Consider the following 17,535-nt stretch of genomic DNA (forward strand, 5'->3'; position numbering starts at 1 on the left):
ATTTGCCAATCTTTCTGCCTTTAACTTGCCAAGTTGAATGAAGTAATATGTGTGCATTACAGCATGAGTCAGGACCATCTGTTTGAAAAAACAAAGTCTCATTTCACCTCAGTCGATTTCTCAGGAACTATTTATTTTCCTATTTTTAAAGCTTCCAATGTTAGCATTGCAAATTTGCTGCATTTTCATTGGTCCCCATAGACAGTCGTCCCAGAGATCACAACCACTATGATGATTGTTTGACAACATCCATTCAGGCAGCCATTCAATTTTACCTTTGGATACTGATCTAGTGACGTTTGAGCTAATGAATTTATATTGCCAGTAATGGAGTGTGCTGGGAAGGGAAGTGAATTCATAATGTTTTGGCACGTGCTGATGATGATGGGCAACAGTAATTTAATTCCCTTATACTGAACCTTGCCCCGTCAGCAGCTTACTTCTACACTGTGAAAGCACTTCTGCTCTCCTGTCTAAACATTCTCTCACTTTCAAGCAAGCCAACTCAGATCCAATTGCAGTGGAGATTAGGTCCAAGTTGGCAGTCTGAACGATTACTTGTTTTTTTTATGGACTCTGGCAATTCCATTATTTCTCCATTAGAATTGTCCCCAGACGTTCCCAAGTATCATGACCAGTTGTTGAGAACAGATGATGAAAAGTCAAAATTTTGTCAATATTTACTATTCTTCATGAAATCAAACATGAAATCAAACTATTCTTCATGAAAGCTTAATATTAGAAAAATTCAAAGTGATAGTTCCAAGAATTTTGACTTCATATCTCTAATCTTTTCCTTATTTCCTTCCAGTATTCACCATTGACCTCCTCTACCAAGACAGCAAGATCATCTATTCCATAGACATCTCCATAAATATTTAAATGTCAAGTGCAGAACAAGTATTACACCTAGACTTTCAGAATTCCCCATTACAAAAGTGTCGATTGTATTAGAAAACATGTCACTTTCACAGTAACTCCTGTAGTTTTACTTGAATTTCTAGAGGCCAACAAAAAAATTCTTAATCTGTAAACATGACTTAAGCAGTAAGTGGGGCAGAGTCTTATAAGGGCCTGAGCAATGTGGATCGCTAAGATCATGGCTTATTTGCCCCAGGTTTTGATCTTCTTTGTGAGAACTGCTCATCACCTCTCCTTAGGATTTCTTTTTTTATGTATTTTTATTGACAAAATAGACTTTTTAATATTACAACAATACAAAACAATACAATTCAAAACAGTACAAAAAAGACACAAGTTAAAAAAACCCAACCCACCCTTATGTACAAATATATAAACATATACAGAAAAATATAGAATTTTTTAAAAATCAAACTAGCTATTTAACTAAATAAATAATAACCAACAACAAACTAATAAATAGTAATAACTCAACCCAGCCAAACAAGACACTCATACATTCACAGTTCCTCCTTCCCAGATATCGGACTTGTAAAACACAATCATTACGGCTATATAAAAGCCCTTGTTAGTGTGGCAGATAAATCTGTGTCCAAGTATTCCAAGAAGGGCTGTCATGTCTTATAAAAATTCTCAGTTTTATGGTGTACCATACTTGTGAGAAAATCCAGGGGAATATGCTCCATAACAATCTTCCGCCAACCCGACAGATCTGGGGGGTTTTCAGATATCCAACCTAGCAAAATATTCTTTCTTGCGCAGAAAGTGAGGATATTGAAAAGATTTTTCTTATGCACGTCTGCAGGGAACACACAGGGCAGGCTCAGAAGAAGAGAGATAGGGTCCTTCTCCATCCTTACACCCAAAATCCTCTCCATTGCACCCGCCACAGCACTCTAATATGCTAGAAGCCTATTGTAAGACCAGAGACAATGGGAAAGCATGCCCGTACAGATCTTGCACTTGGGACATGTTGAAGATACCCTTGGTTTAAATTTGACAAACGATTCAGAGCCAAGTGGACTCTGTGGAGAATCTTCACCTGTAAAGCATGCGTCCTACTGAAAATTGATATCTTTCTTGCATTTTCCCAAATATTTTCCCATGTTTCTAAGGAGACTTCAACACCTAACTCTCTCTGCCACACCCTGCAGACTCGATCGAACTCATCTGAAGGGACACCTCTCAATTGATGATGTAAAGTACTGACAGAAAGTGTAGTCTTAGCACTGAGCACCCCCCGCCCCATGTCAGATTTATAGAGATCAGTCAAAAGCATTGTCTTTTTTTTGAATAAAATCCTTAACTTGAAAAAAGTGAAAGAGATCCCTATTGGATAGCTCATTTTTCCGTACTAACCGATTGAAGAACATCATTACGTCTCCCTCAAATAAATTGCCTATGGAAGACACACCCCTAGCTGCCCAACATTTAAATCCTGAATCTATCATCTCCGGTTGAAAACCCGGCATACCCACTAAGAAGATGTTTTGCCAATATTGCCTTCCCTCTGCTGAATTGTCCTCCATGCTTTAACAGTATTAATAATTATTGGGTTAAGGCAATATTCCCTAACTGTCCTCATTTTGTCCAAAAACAGCAAACTGGTAAGGGGGCACCTTGTCTGGGAGGCTTCAATATCTAGCCATATTGAAAGAGGATCCCCACAAGCCCAATTACTCACGTAGGATTAAAATGTCTGGAAGGTCCACTCCCCCCAGTCTGTGAGGCAGTTGCAGTTTAGCTAATTTAATGAGAGGCCACTTACGATGCCAAATAAAGGAGCTGAACCAGCCATTCAGTCACCTGAATGTTTGCTTGTTGAAAATCAAGGGGAGCATCCGTATAGGGTATAGCAAACAGAGGAGAATATTCATCTTAATAAGTGCTATCTGATCCAACCATTAGACGTGAAGTGCCTCCCATCTTTGACGGTTTTGTTTGATTTTGTCAAATAATTGAACAAAATTGGCTTTGAACAGCCAATCCAGAACTGGAGTGATGAATATGCCCAAATACACAAAACTCCTCTGTGACCACTTAATTGGGAATCGATATTCACCCTCAAGACCTCGCTCCTTCGTAAGACCACCCATAGGCATAGCCTCTGATTTCACAAAATTAATCTTATGCCCCAAAAAGGCACCAAACTCGCAGATGCATTGTATCAGCGAGGCACTGAAACTGCTGGATTTGACAAAAAAATTAGGACATTGTCCGCATACAACAAAATCTTATGTAATTTTGACCCCACTTCTGGAGCTGATATATGAGGTTCCTCACGAATGGCCTCCGCCAATGGTTCAATCACCAACGTAAAAAGCAGTGGCAATAGGGGGCAGCCCTGTCGGCTGCCCCTAAAAATGTTAAAATTGCTTGACATATCCCATTGGTGATGACCGCCATGAGAGGGCCACTGTAGAGAACCTTTACCCATCTTATAAAGACTTCACCCAAACCAAACTGCTCCAGAGTATAGAAAAGGTATGGCCACTCAACTCGGTCAAATGCCTTCTCTGCATCTAGAGAAATCACCAATCCCTATATTGACTGTTGTTGACATGCTTGAATTACATTAAGCAGCCTCCTAATATTATTGGAGGATATGCGGCCCTTTATGAAACCCGTCTGATCCTCTTTAACAAAAGAAGGTAACACAGTCTCCAGCCTTAATGTGAGAGTCTTAGACAGGATTTTCAAGCCACATTTAAAAGTGAAATGGGCCTGTATGAAGCACAGTCCTCTGGGACCTTTCTTTTTTAAGAATAAGTGAAATATTGGCCTCTCTCAGAGATGGCGGGAGACAATCATGACAGTATGAATCATTAAACATATTGATTCCTTATAGAATTCCTTATAGAATTTGCTGGGAAGTCCATCAGGACCGGGCGCCTTTCCACTCTGAAGCTGCCTCACAGCTTCCTGCACTTCTTGCTCTGATAAGGGGGCATTGAGAAAGGACTCTTGTTCGGGATCATGCCCGGGAGCTTCAGATCCTTAAAAAAGGTTTCTATTTTCGCCCACCCCTCCTGACAACTCTCAGATTGGTATAGCTTAGAGTAAAATCTCTGAAATGCCACATTAATCCTTTTAGAGTCACATGCCAAGTTCCCAGACCCTTCCCTGATCGCCATAATAGCTTGTGGGGCACTCCTTTTCCTAGCAAGATATGGTAAGTATTTGCCTGGCCTGTCACCATGCTCATATAACCTTTGCTTTGCAAAAGCAAGCTCCTTCTTTACCGTCTGCGTGAGCATGGAATTCAATGCAGACCATAGTGCCGTAATCCTCTGTAGCTTGATCAACGAGAGCCTGTCAAAGTAAGCCTTCTCGGCTGCCTTCAACCATGCTTCGAGGAGATGTTGCTGCTCACCCTTCTGCCACTTGATACTGGCAGAGTAGGAAATAACTAACCCTCGGCAGAGGCCCAAAGGACGGATGGACTACTAACCGAGCCTGAGTAATTGTCTAGGAACGCCCAAAATTCCCTGGAGAAATACTCCACAAACTTATTATCCTTGAGGATAAAGACATCCATTCGCCAGTGCCTCTAACCCACTGTAACATCCTTAATCTTAACCAACAGGTACACTGGAGCATAATATTACCAGTCGTACAAGATGCCACCAAGACCAGGGTTGCCACAGGGGTTAGAGAAAAATCAATCCTGGTGTGAAATCTGTGCAGATTAGAGAAAAATGTAAAATCCCTGCCTTTAGGGTAGAGACACCTCCAGACGTCCACCAATCCTAACTCCACATAAAGGTCCACTAATTGTTTAGTTTCTACAGAGCGTATCGAGGGACCTTTGGGTAACCTGTCTACTGTGAGATCCATGACACAGTTAAAATCTCCCCCTATAATGATATGCTGGGACTCAAGCCTGATCAGTTTAGAAAACGTATCTACCAAAAATTTGAGGGGATGAGCTGGAGGACAATAAACATTTAGAACACCATATTCTTCTCCACTTACCAAAGCTTTAAGAATTACAAACCTCCCGTGTATGTCTTTAACACAATCTAGTAAATTAAATGGGAGATTCTTCCTAATCTATATAGCCACTCCCCTACTTCTGGTATTAAATGATGAAAAATAAACTGTAACTTCAAATGTTCCCTGTCATCCAAGTGTGTCTCCTGCAACAAAGCAATATCCACTTTTTCCGTTCTAAGACTCAAATGTACCTTCTTCCTCTTAATTGGTGAGTGACTTCCCTTAATATTCCAGGTACACCACTTAATCAAGTCATCAGCCATAACCTTCTGCAGTAACACTTAAATTCCAGAGAGCAGGAACTCAAACCACAAATCACTGAGTCTTAATGTCACATGATCCATCGAACATAAAAACTACAATTACTAAAACCAATACATTTAACAAACCTACAAAACTATTAAAAATTAAAAACACCAAAAACCAAAAAACAAACCAACATATAAAGCGCCAACTTTAGGTGAACTAGGGAAACTCACTCCCTACCCGGAGGGGGTAACTGCCCATCCCAAATTGCCCATAAGTAGGCATCTAAGCACCCCACCCATCTTCCCTTCTCCCAGCTAGAGCCGCACCGTGAACACAAGCAGAAAAGAAAGTAAATACACCATATAATAGCAATATGAATTTTTACAAATATTTTTAAAAAGGGTGAATACCCCATTCATCCTTTGGTATATCTTAACTTAGAAAGTGAAAATACACATCTCAACTGCTTCCAAACATAGTTTAAACCAAATTATTATCAAGAGGAAAAAATGGGAAAAGAAAGCTCCAAACGGACTTCCCCTGTTTCTTTTACAAAACGACAAAGACACAGCCAAACAGCACTACTATATATACATACTAATTTGTTCGGATTAGGTTAATTTGTCCACAAAGTCTCTTGCCTTCTCCGACGTGTCAAAGAGATGTATGGATCCATCTAAGCCAAATTGTAGCACTGCAGGATACCTCAGAGAGTACTGAATCCCAAGGTCCCTCAGTCTTCTCTTGACACCGTCAAAAGATTTTATTTTCTGGATCACCGCCACTGAGAAGTCCTGGAAGAACATGATCTTAGAGCCCTCATAAATTAGGGTCTTGGGATCCTTCCCCTGGATTCTGGAAGCTTCCATAATTCTCTCCTTATCCCTATAATGATGGAACTGCACCAGAAGAGGAGGAGGACGTTGATCCAAGCCTGATCTCCATGCCTCGACCGGTGTGCCCTCTCGACCTTCAAGCCTCTCATGCCAGCCTCCAAGTTATGGAGTTTCAGCAGCCAGTCCTCAATAAATTCCACAGGCCCCTCACCTTCCTTACCCTCAGGCAGACCGATGATCCGAATATTTTTTCTCCTGCCCCAGTTCTCAAGATCATCCACTTAGGTCACGCAGATTACGGACCTGCGTCGCTGGGGCTTGGGTCCTATACTTGGATGAACTGGCATCAGCTTCCGCCATGGTGACCCTGTGCTCAACCTCATCCGTCCTCTTTTCCAGGTCTCCCACCTGCTACTCATGCTTCTGCAGCATGATAGAGATTGGAGTCAGCTTCTCTTCTATTTATTTCCCAACATCTAGCAAGATTCCATGAACTCATTCACCAGGGCCTGGAAAATAATCGAGTTGGAGGATCCTGCAGACTGGGCCGCGGGCCCGGTCTCGGATGCTTCTCCTCCTTTTTTTGGCATCTCTGGACGGCAGGGAACGTAGGTAAGTTAACTTTTCAAAGTTTCTTTGTGGAGTCCCAGGATATTGCAGTGGTCCAGATTGGGCGGGTTGAAGGTTTGTCCCGCTGTGGTGCAGATCTCCCTAGATCGCCACCATCTTGGATACCCTCCTACCTCTTTTTTAAATACTTTCAGTGATCTAACCTCATCAGTACTCTGGGGTTCAGACTTCAACACAAGGATGACTCTCCGAGAGAGAAAAAATGCTTCGCATCTCAGTTTTAAATTATTCTGTGATATATCTCCTTGTTCAAGATTACTCCACATGGGGAAACATCTTCTCAACATCTAACCTGTCAGGATTATTCAGAATCTTATATGTTTCAATAACATCACCCCTCATTTTTCTAATCTATAATTAATGAAGGCCTGGACTGGTTAGTCTTTCTTAGTAGGTCAATCCCTTCATTCTAGGAATCAGTCTAGTGAATCTCTTTTGAACTGCCTCCAATACAGTATATCCATCGAATTCAGCACCGCCTTCCTAACCTGCAATCTTCTTCCTGACCTCTCCGCCCCCACCCCAGTCTATCACCCTCACCTTGACCTCTTTCCACCTATCACATTTCCAACGCCCCTCCCCCAAGTCCCTCCTCCCTACCTTTTATCTTAGCCTGCTGGACAAACTTTCCTCATTCCTGAAGAAGGGCTTATGCCCGAAACGTCGATTCTCCTGTTCCCTGGATGCTGCCTGACCTGCTGCGCTTTTCCAGCAACACATTTTCAGCTCTGATCTCCAGCATCTGCAGACCTCACTTTCTCCTCCAATACAGTATATCCAAACTTAAATATGGGGACAAGGTACAATTCTACTGCACAGTTGTAACAAGAATGTCCTATTTTTAAACTCAAGCCCTCCAGCAATAAATAGTAAAATTACTTGCTACCCCTGTGTGTACAAAAACAACCAACTTTCTCTGTGTTGCACTTTTTTGTAGTCTGTTTCCATTTACGTATTAGTCCACCATTTGATTTAGTGCATGATCTTAGACTTTCATACATTAAACAACAGCTGTCAAGTTTTTGCCCATGTACTGAACATATTCATATCACTTAGCAAATTGCTTATGTCTCTTTCACAACATGCACTCCTACTTATTTTTGTATCATCAACAAATTTGGTTCTATTACTCTGCTCCATCCTCCAAGTCATTAACAAAGGTAGTAAATAATCAAGGCCCTGGAATTACACTAGTTATGTCTTTCCAACTTGAAAAACACCAATGAATCCTGACCTAAAAAAAAACTGAGGATGCTAGAAGTCAGAAACAAAAACAAGAGTTGCTGGAAAAACTCAACAGGTCTGATAGCATCCGTGGAGAGAAAGCAGAATTAAGATTTCGGGCCCAGAAATCCTTGTTCAGAAGAAAGTAAGTTCTGAAATCACCACTACAGGAAGGATGTGATGCCATTAACAAGATTGCAGAGGAGATTTACAAGGATGTGTTTGGCTGGAGAGTTTGAGGTATGACAAGAGATTGGATAGTCTGGGGCTGTCAGATTGATCGGCATAAAATTATGTGTGTCATAAATATGGTTCTTTTCCCCTTGGTGACCAGGAGACATAGATTTAAGACAAAGGCAGGAGGTTTAGGTGCAATGTGAAGAAAACTTTTTTCATCCAGGGCTGGTAAGAATGTGGAATTCTTGGACTATAATGGTAGTGGAAACCCTCATAACATTTAATAAAGATTTAGATGTACACTTCTGATGTCACGATATACAAGGCTATGGGCCAAGTGCTCAAAAATGGGATTAGAATACTTAGGTGTTTGTTGTTGACTGCACAAACTTAATGAGCAGAAGGGTCTTTTCTTGTGCTGAAGATCACCATAATAATCACTCCATAATTTTTCATTTATGATAGAACATAGAACATTACAGCGCAGTACAGGCCCTTTGGCCCTCGATTATGTGGAGACTTTCCCGACCTCAGGACATCCAAAAATGCTTGTTCTTTTAAAAAACTAGTCAATGTTTTAATGTCAGTACAGTAATAGAACTATTCCCAATGCTTGTGTACATGTGCAACATTAATGTCAATGTGTATTACTGTGTGCTCAAGCTGAAAACAAACAAATCCTACCAGCATCGTGATATGGCAATTTTCCTGTCAACAAGGAAAGGTTGAAAGCCTTACCTCCAGAACATCGTTAATCAGTTTCTGAAAATCCACAGAAAATGTATTTTTCAATAACCTCCCATCCCAAGCAGTTCCTGACTGTTAAGAAATCAATCTGTGGAAATCTAAACACCGTCTCCTCCAAAATTAACCTATGTTACCAATTATAACTAATTGGTGATAATCGAGAGGGCTGTTGAAATGGTCTGTCTCAAGTGAGACAGGTTCTATTGAAGGTGCGAAAGAAGTTGTTACATTAAAGCTGAAATTGTGAAACTAAAAATGCTTGAAGTGTTTACTTTCCTCTTTTTTATCCTTGGTGTTCTAATCTGTAAAGCGTAAAACCAGGTTTCTTCCCTTGTTTGTTAAAAGGCAAATGGAGAAAGAATACATTATTGACCTTTCTGATAGCTAGGAATTTCCAGTAAGACAGCCAGTTTAAAATCCAGCAAATGTGTCAGCTTGATTCTTAAACAACTTTCCATCTTTATTCTAACATTTTTCTAACTCAGTTTACTAGTATATAACAAAATTAACAGTGCCTCATCTGTTATAAAATATATACAATGATTGTATATATTTTAAAACAAATGATGCACGGCTATTATTGTTAATATGTAACTATCTGCTAAGCAGCCTCTTTGCTGGTTAAGTTCTCAGGATTTGGCACTTTCACTGCCTCAGTTTGAGTTTAATTCCCGATCAGGGAATAACTCTTTAACTAAGGCTGTTGTAGTGCAGACGTAGTGGCCCTAACACAGGGTCAGAAGATCTGGGTTCAAGTTCCATCTGCCATGGAGCTATGTCAACATTTCTGATTAGGATCAGTTCTTATGGCATAGTGGTTGCATCCCAATCACTTGGTCATAAGGTCTGCATTCATATCAGAAAAATCCTGGAGGTGTGTCATAAGATATCCAAAACAAAAATTATTAAATAAGGTCTTGTAGTGTGGTGGTAATGTCACTGTCTCTGGGCTGAATGTTTGAGTTCAAATCATAACTGCCAGGGAGGTGTGTCATAACAAATTCCAAACGCATTGATTAAAAATTACTCATAAGCACCTACTATTACAAAAATGCTTTACAGTTTTGCAGTATTAAGCACGTAGAATAATACAATTCAATACTGTGCCTTCTGGACTTTTTTTTAAAGTTCTGTATCGTGCTTCGTAAAAATAATATCTCACCGTAATGTTCATAATATATCACTAATCAAGAAATCCCAGGAGGTTAATTTTCTGGAATCATGACGAATACGATTTAATCTGCGTTTCGCATGAGTTTCGTTTATTGTATCATTACTGATGTAATGAACCTACGATAGATTTACTGTTTAATTTAAAACTTAAGTCCACAAGATTCTTTCAAAGAATTCTTGTACTGCTTCCAGAATTATGACAAAATGACAGACTTTCCGTTTATTTAAATGTTATTATTAATAATCCTTCTCTGTTATTTTTCATTTGAAAGGTAGGTGAACTAATTAAAATGAGTGCCATGCCATAATCGCTTAACCTTAGTGGTGACAGATGAATTCCTGATGCTTAAAATGGTGAATTGATAGTAACTTAAAGTCTGCATCCACTGTTGGCAGTTTCTATTTGAACTAAAGGGTTTTTTTTTTAATTTTCATTTGTGTTTTGTTCCCAACTGTCACAAAAGTGTTGACTTCATCTATACTTAATTGGCCCCATCAATATTTTGTATCTATCTTATAGTATATCACATTGTGATTCAGAAATTCTACTCACAACCAAAGCACCACTTTGGCGAGACCCTTGTATAATAATAATATAAATACACTTCAAAATATTACAGCAACAAAATATTAATCTTACATTTATGAGAAAATATGAGTGAGCATAAAATTGGCATTTTATCCTTCTTATTCTTCACTAGGCACCAGCTGATACTCACTCTTTAGTTCAGTAGTATCTCTCTGATATTAGTCCAACACTGAAAATAAATATGGTTTTTGACTTCAATTGTCCAAAATGTAGATTTTCCAAACTCTAAGGTTGAATACTGAAGTCACATGTTCATTACCATTATTGCATACTTGCATGGAGATCCTAAATAAAGGATGTGAATACCTGCACCATTGTATCACATAGTATACTCAAAATAGAGATTCTTGACTGTAAACATATATTCACAATTATATTTTCATTATTATTGAGAATACTGATTACTGTAGGTAACCTGTAATTATTATTATATCCCACTGTGGGGTTCAATCCGCATTTCAGTTGAAATGAATTCAGACATGCCCTCTGTTCCTACCAGTGGAGGAAATTGAGGTCCTGTGCATGGGTTAAAATTACCTTTAACAACAAGAAGAAAGACCTCGCCAAATATAATTTATATCTTGAATGCTTTGATGTTTGAGGTATTTGCATTGCAACTATCAAAAGACACAAGTGGTTACAAAAATGTTGTTAATCTGTGCACTATGACAATCCCTCACACAAGTAACTTATGACACAAAAAGAACAAGAAAATAGAAAATCCAACTAGCCAAAACTCAAAAACTCTACATAGGATGATAATTATACTTTAAACTAACAATTTAAAAGACCTTTTAAAGACTTCTACTTTTTTACGACTAAAATGGAAGTGGAATTATTATGACTGGAGTGCCAGGAAAGGTTTCAAACTTGAAAATCAAGTGCTCCATACTGTTGAGCTGTGCCATATGTTACTACTTTTTAAAGCAGTAAGAGGGACAATTTTGACACTGAGCAGCACTGAGAAGCTTTCAACTAAGAAAATTCTCCCTGATGACAATCTTCTGATTGGTTGAACTGCAAAGTGCTGAAATACTTTAAGGGGCAGATCAGCAACAGAAAAGGTTGCAGAAGAAAAGCATCTCTCATTCTCTCACTCTCCATGTGGACAGTGATAGATAAAACAAGAACGATTGCAAGAAAGAATTCTAAAATATGAAAAGTCCAGGTCTACCTGAGCAACTATTATAACAAAGAATGACCAACAGCCTGCTGAGAACACAAAGTCATTATTTTTCAATACTGAAAGACTATGAGGAAAATTATTTTCCATCTTTTGGTCTGGACCTTTGCTCTTTGGAATTTTGTTTCCCCTGTCTATATTCTTTTCTCATCCACTGTATCTGTGTTAAACTCATTTGTATTTTGTCTGACTTAAATGTGATTGGATATGTGTGTGTTTAGTGGGTTTGCAGGGTATAGTTTAAGTTACATAATGGTATAGATCAGAAAGCCTTTATTTTTTGTGCAAAGTAAGTGTGTTATAATAAATACAATTATATTGCTGTTATTAGTGAAACCTGGTGTGAATTGCTTTTGCCCTGGGTAGCTGTCAGTCAGGCAAATTGATCATTTTTGCTGGTTTCATGGGGAATTTGTACACTTTGTCATGGCTTGTGAAACACTGGGGTATGATTATCAGGCACACTCTTTCCAGTTAAGTTGTGATAATAGAGGTAAGTTATGTTCCTGACAAAATGTGAAAACAATCCTTTCTCTGCACATTAATACAAATGTATTGGCATACAGGATTAGCAGCAATGCATTGCTCACATTATTCACCCAGAGGCAATATGCCTAAGACTAAAGGTATGCTACTCACCTTAAAATTCAAGTCAATGCAAGACTCACATGTAGTCAATGTAATTTCAGCACATTTTTACATTCCCAGTCAGGATTTAAGAAAGCACGTGTCTTTGATAAGCATCCCATTTAATCATTAGATCATAAGAAGTAGGTGTAAAAGTAGACCATTTATTCCCAGGAGCCTGCTCTACCATTCAATAATCTGATTGTGGCCTTAACTCCACAATCCTTGTCTCCTTTGACAACTAAAAGTTTTTCTTGAATACTATAATGAATGACCTGGCCTCTGCTGCTCTCAGCGGCAGAGAATTCCAAAATTGAGAAACTCTGAGTGTAAACTGCTCCTCATTTTGATCTTAAATGGAGATTTTTATGTTTAAAGAGTGCCCCATAATTCTGAACTCCTCTACAAATGAAAACAGCTTTCCAGTATCCACTCTGTGAAGCTCCCTCAGAAGCTTATATGTCTCAAATACGATCACTGCTTCTATAATGTTTAACCTTTCCTCTTAAGGCAATCTCTTCATTCCAGGAATCAGCCAAGTGAACCTTCTCTGAACCGCTTCCAGTGCAATCATATCCTTCCTTAGGTAAGGAGACCAAACTCTATACAATACTCCAGATGGAGTCACATTAAGGTCTTGTGCAACTGTAGCAATACTCTACTTTTATACTCCATTCCACTTAAAGCTAATCTTTTCTCTTAAAGCAATTTTATCTCTTTGACTCTTTTTTCAAACTGACCCTTCCCATAATCTTTCTTGCATTCATACTTTATTGACATTTAGCATTACTCATTTTATACTGTTCTTCCCTCCCACTTAAAGATATGCAGAAACATGAAAGGCAAAAATATCACTCTTTTTGTTCTTTTGCTTCACCAAGTTTAAGCGAAGACTTACCAAATGGCTTTCTACTGTAACGCATTGAATCCTGTATTTTTCATACATTTCTGGTTGAGGTTTTGCTTTTATTTTGTTTGACAATATTTCTGACAGCCAGATATTTGGTTGCTATGACTAATATTGTCTAAGCGGTTATTTAATTCCTTTCTTTTTTCTTAAATAGAGAAAGACGACAATGAGAGAAGGGGTTAAACTGCAGGTTCAGTTGTACCAGGGGAGAAGCATTGCACCCATCCTTTCCAATACAGTTATGTCTACATAAGGAGTGATACCTATTGGAGAAGATCTGAGGAAAATGGCCTCATCAGTGAATTGTGCCATCTGCTGGAATGTGCATTACAGACAAGTTTCACCATGTTGGATGGAATCAAACGTGAATCAAGATCACCAAAGCATTGAACAGTTGGCCTCAGGCTCATTCTGAACTAAGACAGGGGCCACATCAATTAGTCAGCAAAGAAGATTCAAGCAAATCTCTGACAAGCTTCACCAGCACAAACTCTCTCATCGCTTTTCTATGACAAAACAGCAACAAATTGTGAGACTAGGAGCCAATGTAGGTTAGAAAGTATGTAGATGTTAGGGAAATGGGACTTGCTGCAAAGTCACGATACAAGCAGCAGAGTTTGGAAAAACTTTAAATGTACAGAGGGTAAAATATGAGATAGCAGCCATAGATCATTTCAATATTCAAGGACAGCAACTAACCAAAGGTAGTCATCAGCAGATTCAGTACTGAGCATAGTTTTTGCAGCAGTTCAGATTCTTGCAAGGATCTGGGGCGAGTAAGCATTATAGCCCAATCCTACTGTGCCTCTGTCATTACTGTTGTCACTTGTGTGCATCTTAAATTTATTATCCAGAAACATCCAACAAGGAATCGAGAGGAGGGTGTCTTGAGTACACTTACAGTTTTCTTCTTGAAGGCAAAAGCCTGTCTGGATTTGGCTGCAGGCATCTGAGAATATATTTACTATATTTAGCTTCTATTTTAAAGTTAAAATATGAATGAGGATTAAACACATCTTATGCTGAGTTCCCATCACAAACAATAATTTACACTCTCCTACCATCAGCAACAATAAGTAAACATTGGTGAGAACAGGGTTGTTTGTCTGTGGTAAATAAAAATTTAGATTTAGAAGCAAAGAAGAGAGTTAGGGAGACCATTCCAAAGTGAAGGGCTAAGTCAGTGCTTGTTGTGAAGGATGCAAGAGAGGGAGTGTGGGAGAATACAAGGGAGACTAAGGACAAAAGAACCAAAGCATGGGAAGGGAAATTATCATCGAAATTATCACTGAGGACGCCAAATGTTTTGAAATTGATAAATTGGTGGAGAGAAAGAACACAGAAGACTGACAAAGGCAGGAATGATAGGAAATTGGGGCTTAAACTTCCTTGCTGTGAAGAACTAAAGTAGGGGTGATCAATGTAATGCCTTTGGAGAAGCTGGACTAATTTTGATCTTGCTTTTATAAATAAGAATGGTGACCAACTAAGACTAAAGTGACAAAATTAAGTTCAATTCCAACTTCTCACCTGAGACTTGCTCACTGTCATTATCAAATGAATCTTGATTTAGATGGCTAGGGAACCTACCAGAATCAAATAAATTGACATCCAATGAAAATGCTTGCACGATGTATGTCAAAGATGAAAATCAATTTCATTGTTGGCGATTTTGACCCAAATCACCAAGGACGGATACACAAAGAGTCAAGTGAAATACTGCTTTTATCCCTCACTTAATACTCCTCTCCTTTGACTTCACTGGAGAGTAAAACTGACAGATTATAAATTCAGAGTTACACCTCATCCAATCGGCTTCTCAAAGGACAGTTAAGTTATAATTAGCTCCACTGAGCTTCAAGCATGAATAAAAAGTGATGAACAGTGAACGTGAGCAAAACATAAGAAATGGGAGCTGGAGTAGACCATTCAGCCCCTCAAGCTTCCCTGCCATTCTCTGAGATCATAGCTGATCTGCCCCAGACCTCAACTCCTAATTTGTTCCAGCCCCTCATAGCCCTCAGCTCCTTGATATTGCAAAAATATGTCTACTTCCTCTTTACATACTTTCAATGATCTAGCACATCTCTCTGGGACAGAGAATTACAGACATTCACAAACATCTGAGAGAAGAAATTCCTTCTCATCTCCGTTTTAAAAGACTGTCCCTTTATTCAGTAACAATGTCTCCTATTTCAATATTCATCCATAATTGGAAATATCTTCTCACCACCCTTACTGTTTCTTAATTCTCTTGTGAGACATGGGCATCGCTGGCTGACCAGCATTTTTTACCCATCCCAAATTGCCTTTGAAAATAAAGCCCTGATACGTTAAGCCATTCTTTAATCATTCTTGTCAAACCAATCTCTTCATCCAAGAAACAATCAAGTTAATTTCATTGAATCAAGCATCATAGAATTCTTGTCAAGAGTGTGATGCTGGAAAAGCACAGAAAGTCAAGCAGCATCTGAGAAGCAATAGAATCGACATTTCAGGCAAAAGCCCTTCATCAGGAATGAGGTTTGTGGGCTCGTGGGCTGAGAGATAAATGGGAGGAGTTAGGGCTGGATGGGAAGGTAGTTGGGAATGTGATAGGTAGATGAAGGTGGGGGAGAAAGGTGATAGTTTGGAGAGAAGGGTGGAGCAGATTGGTGGGAAGGAAAATGGACGGGTCAAGAGGGTGCTGCCTAGTTGGAGGCTTGGAACTGGGATAAAGTGGAGGGAGGGGAAATGAAGAAACTGGTGAAATCCACATTGATCACATGTGATTGCAGGGTCCCAAGACGGAAGATGAGGTGTTGTTCCTCTAGGCATCAGGTGGTTAGGGTTTGGCAATAGAGGAGGCCCAGGAACTACACTTCCTTGGTGGAGTGGGAGGGGAATTTCATGTGTTCAGCCACTGGGCGGTGGAGTTGGTTGGTGCAGATGTCCCAGAGACAATCTCTAAAATGATCCACAAGTTGACAACTGATATGATCTCCTCTACAAAACCTTACTGCAAAGCCATCATAGAATATCTATGATGGCCATTTAGCCCATCAAATCTGCACTGACGCTTCAAAGAGCACCCCACACAGATCCCCACCCTACCTCTTTAACCCCACATTTCCCATGGCTAACTCACCTAGCCTGCACATCTATGAATACTACAGGCAGTTTAGAATGGCCAATCCACCTAACCTGCACAGCTTTGAACCGTGGAAAGAAACCAGACCACCCAGAAGAAACCCATACAAACATGGGGAGAACATGCACACACCACACAGTCACCCAAAGCTGGAATTGTACCTGGGTCCCTGACACTGTGAGACAACAGTGCTAACTATTGAGCCACCATGCCACCCCATGGATTCTTTCAGATCTCTTTGGACTGCTTCCAATAAGAATGGAGGCAAGTGATCGAGCAAAGCAAAAGTATTTAAGTGTCTAAGTACACTGATAAGTAAAATTAGCACACAGCTGTCTAAACATCATAAGAAAGAAGTGAATGAGATATTGACCTTGATGTCAAAGGGATTGAATTTCGAAGTGTGGACATGGTTCTTGATCAGAGCCCATCCAGAAACTATGTTCAGCTTTTGACACCAAACCTCAAAAGAACGTATTTGCCTTGAAGGGGTCAGCTGATGGGGCAGGTTTAAGTTGAGGGGCGATTTAATCAAATTGGTTAGAACAATAATAAAGCAAGTTGATAAGACATTTCCTCCAGCATAATCCACAAGATTGATAATCTTTTATCACCAAAGTGTCAAGGGATATGATGTAAAAGTGACATTGAGGGACAGTTCAGTCATAATCAAGCTGAATGGTGGAACAGGCTCCAGGGACTGAATGGTACATTCCTGTTCCTGTATAAGCTTCAGAAAAAAATATTGGAAAGCTTTGTGAACTTCCATGAGAAGCTAGCAACTATTACAAAACAAGAAGGGTTTAAGTGCCCGACAAATGCATTGAGAAGTCAGAGCAAGTGATAGCACTCGCTGGATATAGAAAGTGAAGGATCAACTGCATTAGACATTGAATACTAAAAGGAACCAAAAGAGAATTGAAAAGAAATAAATGCATCTATTGCTTAAACCTATCACTTAAATACCAACAATGTCCATTGTACTGACAATTCTACTCCAATATGCACAATGTAGTGATCTAATACAGCTTTCCTAGGATTACCTCTGCAACAATTCAACTACCTTGGATACCCATCTTTGATGTGCTAATGTTGTTCTAAACTATCAGCAGCAACCTCCAGACCTTATTAAAGTAAGGTCAT

The sequence above is a fragment of the Chiloscyllium plagiosum genome, unplaced genomic scaffold (assembly GCF_037043375.1).
Source record: "Chiloscyllium plagiosum isolate Xiang-an unplaced genomic scaffold, Cpla_swu_hap1 HiC_scaffold_15, whole genome shotgun sequence".
Lineage (NCBI taxonomy): Eukaryota > Metazoa > Chordata > Chondrichthyes > Orectolobiformes > Hemiscylliidae > Chiloscyllium > Chiloscyllium plagiosum.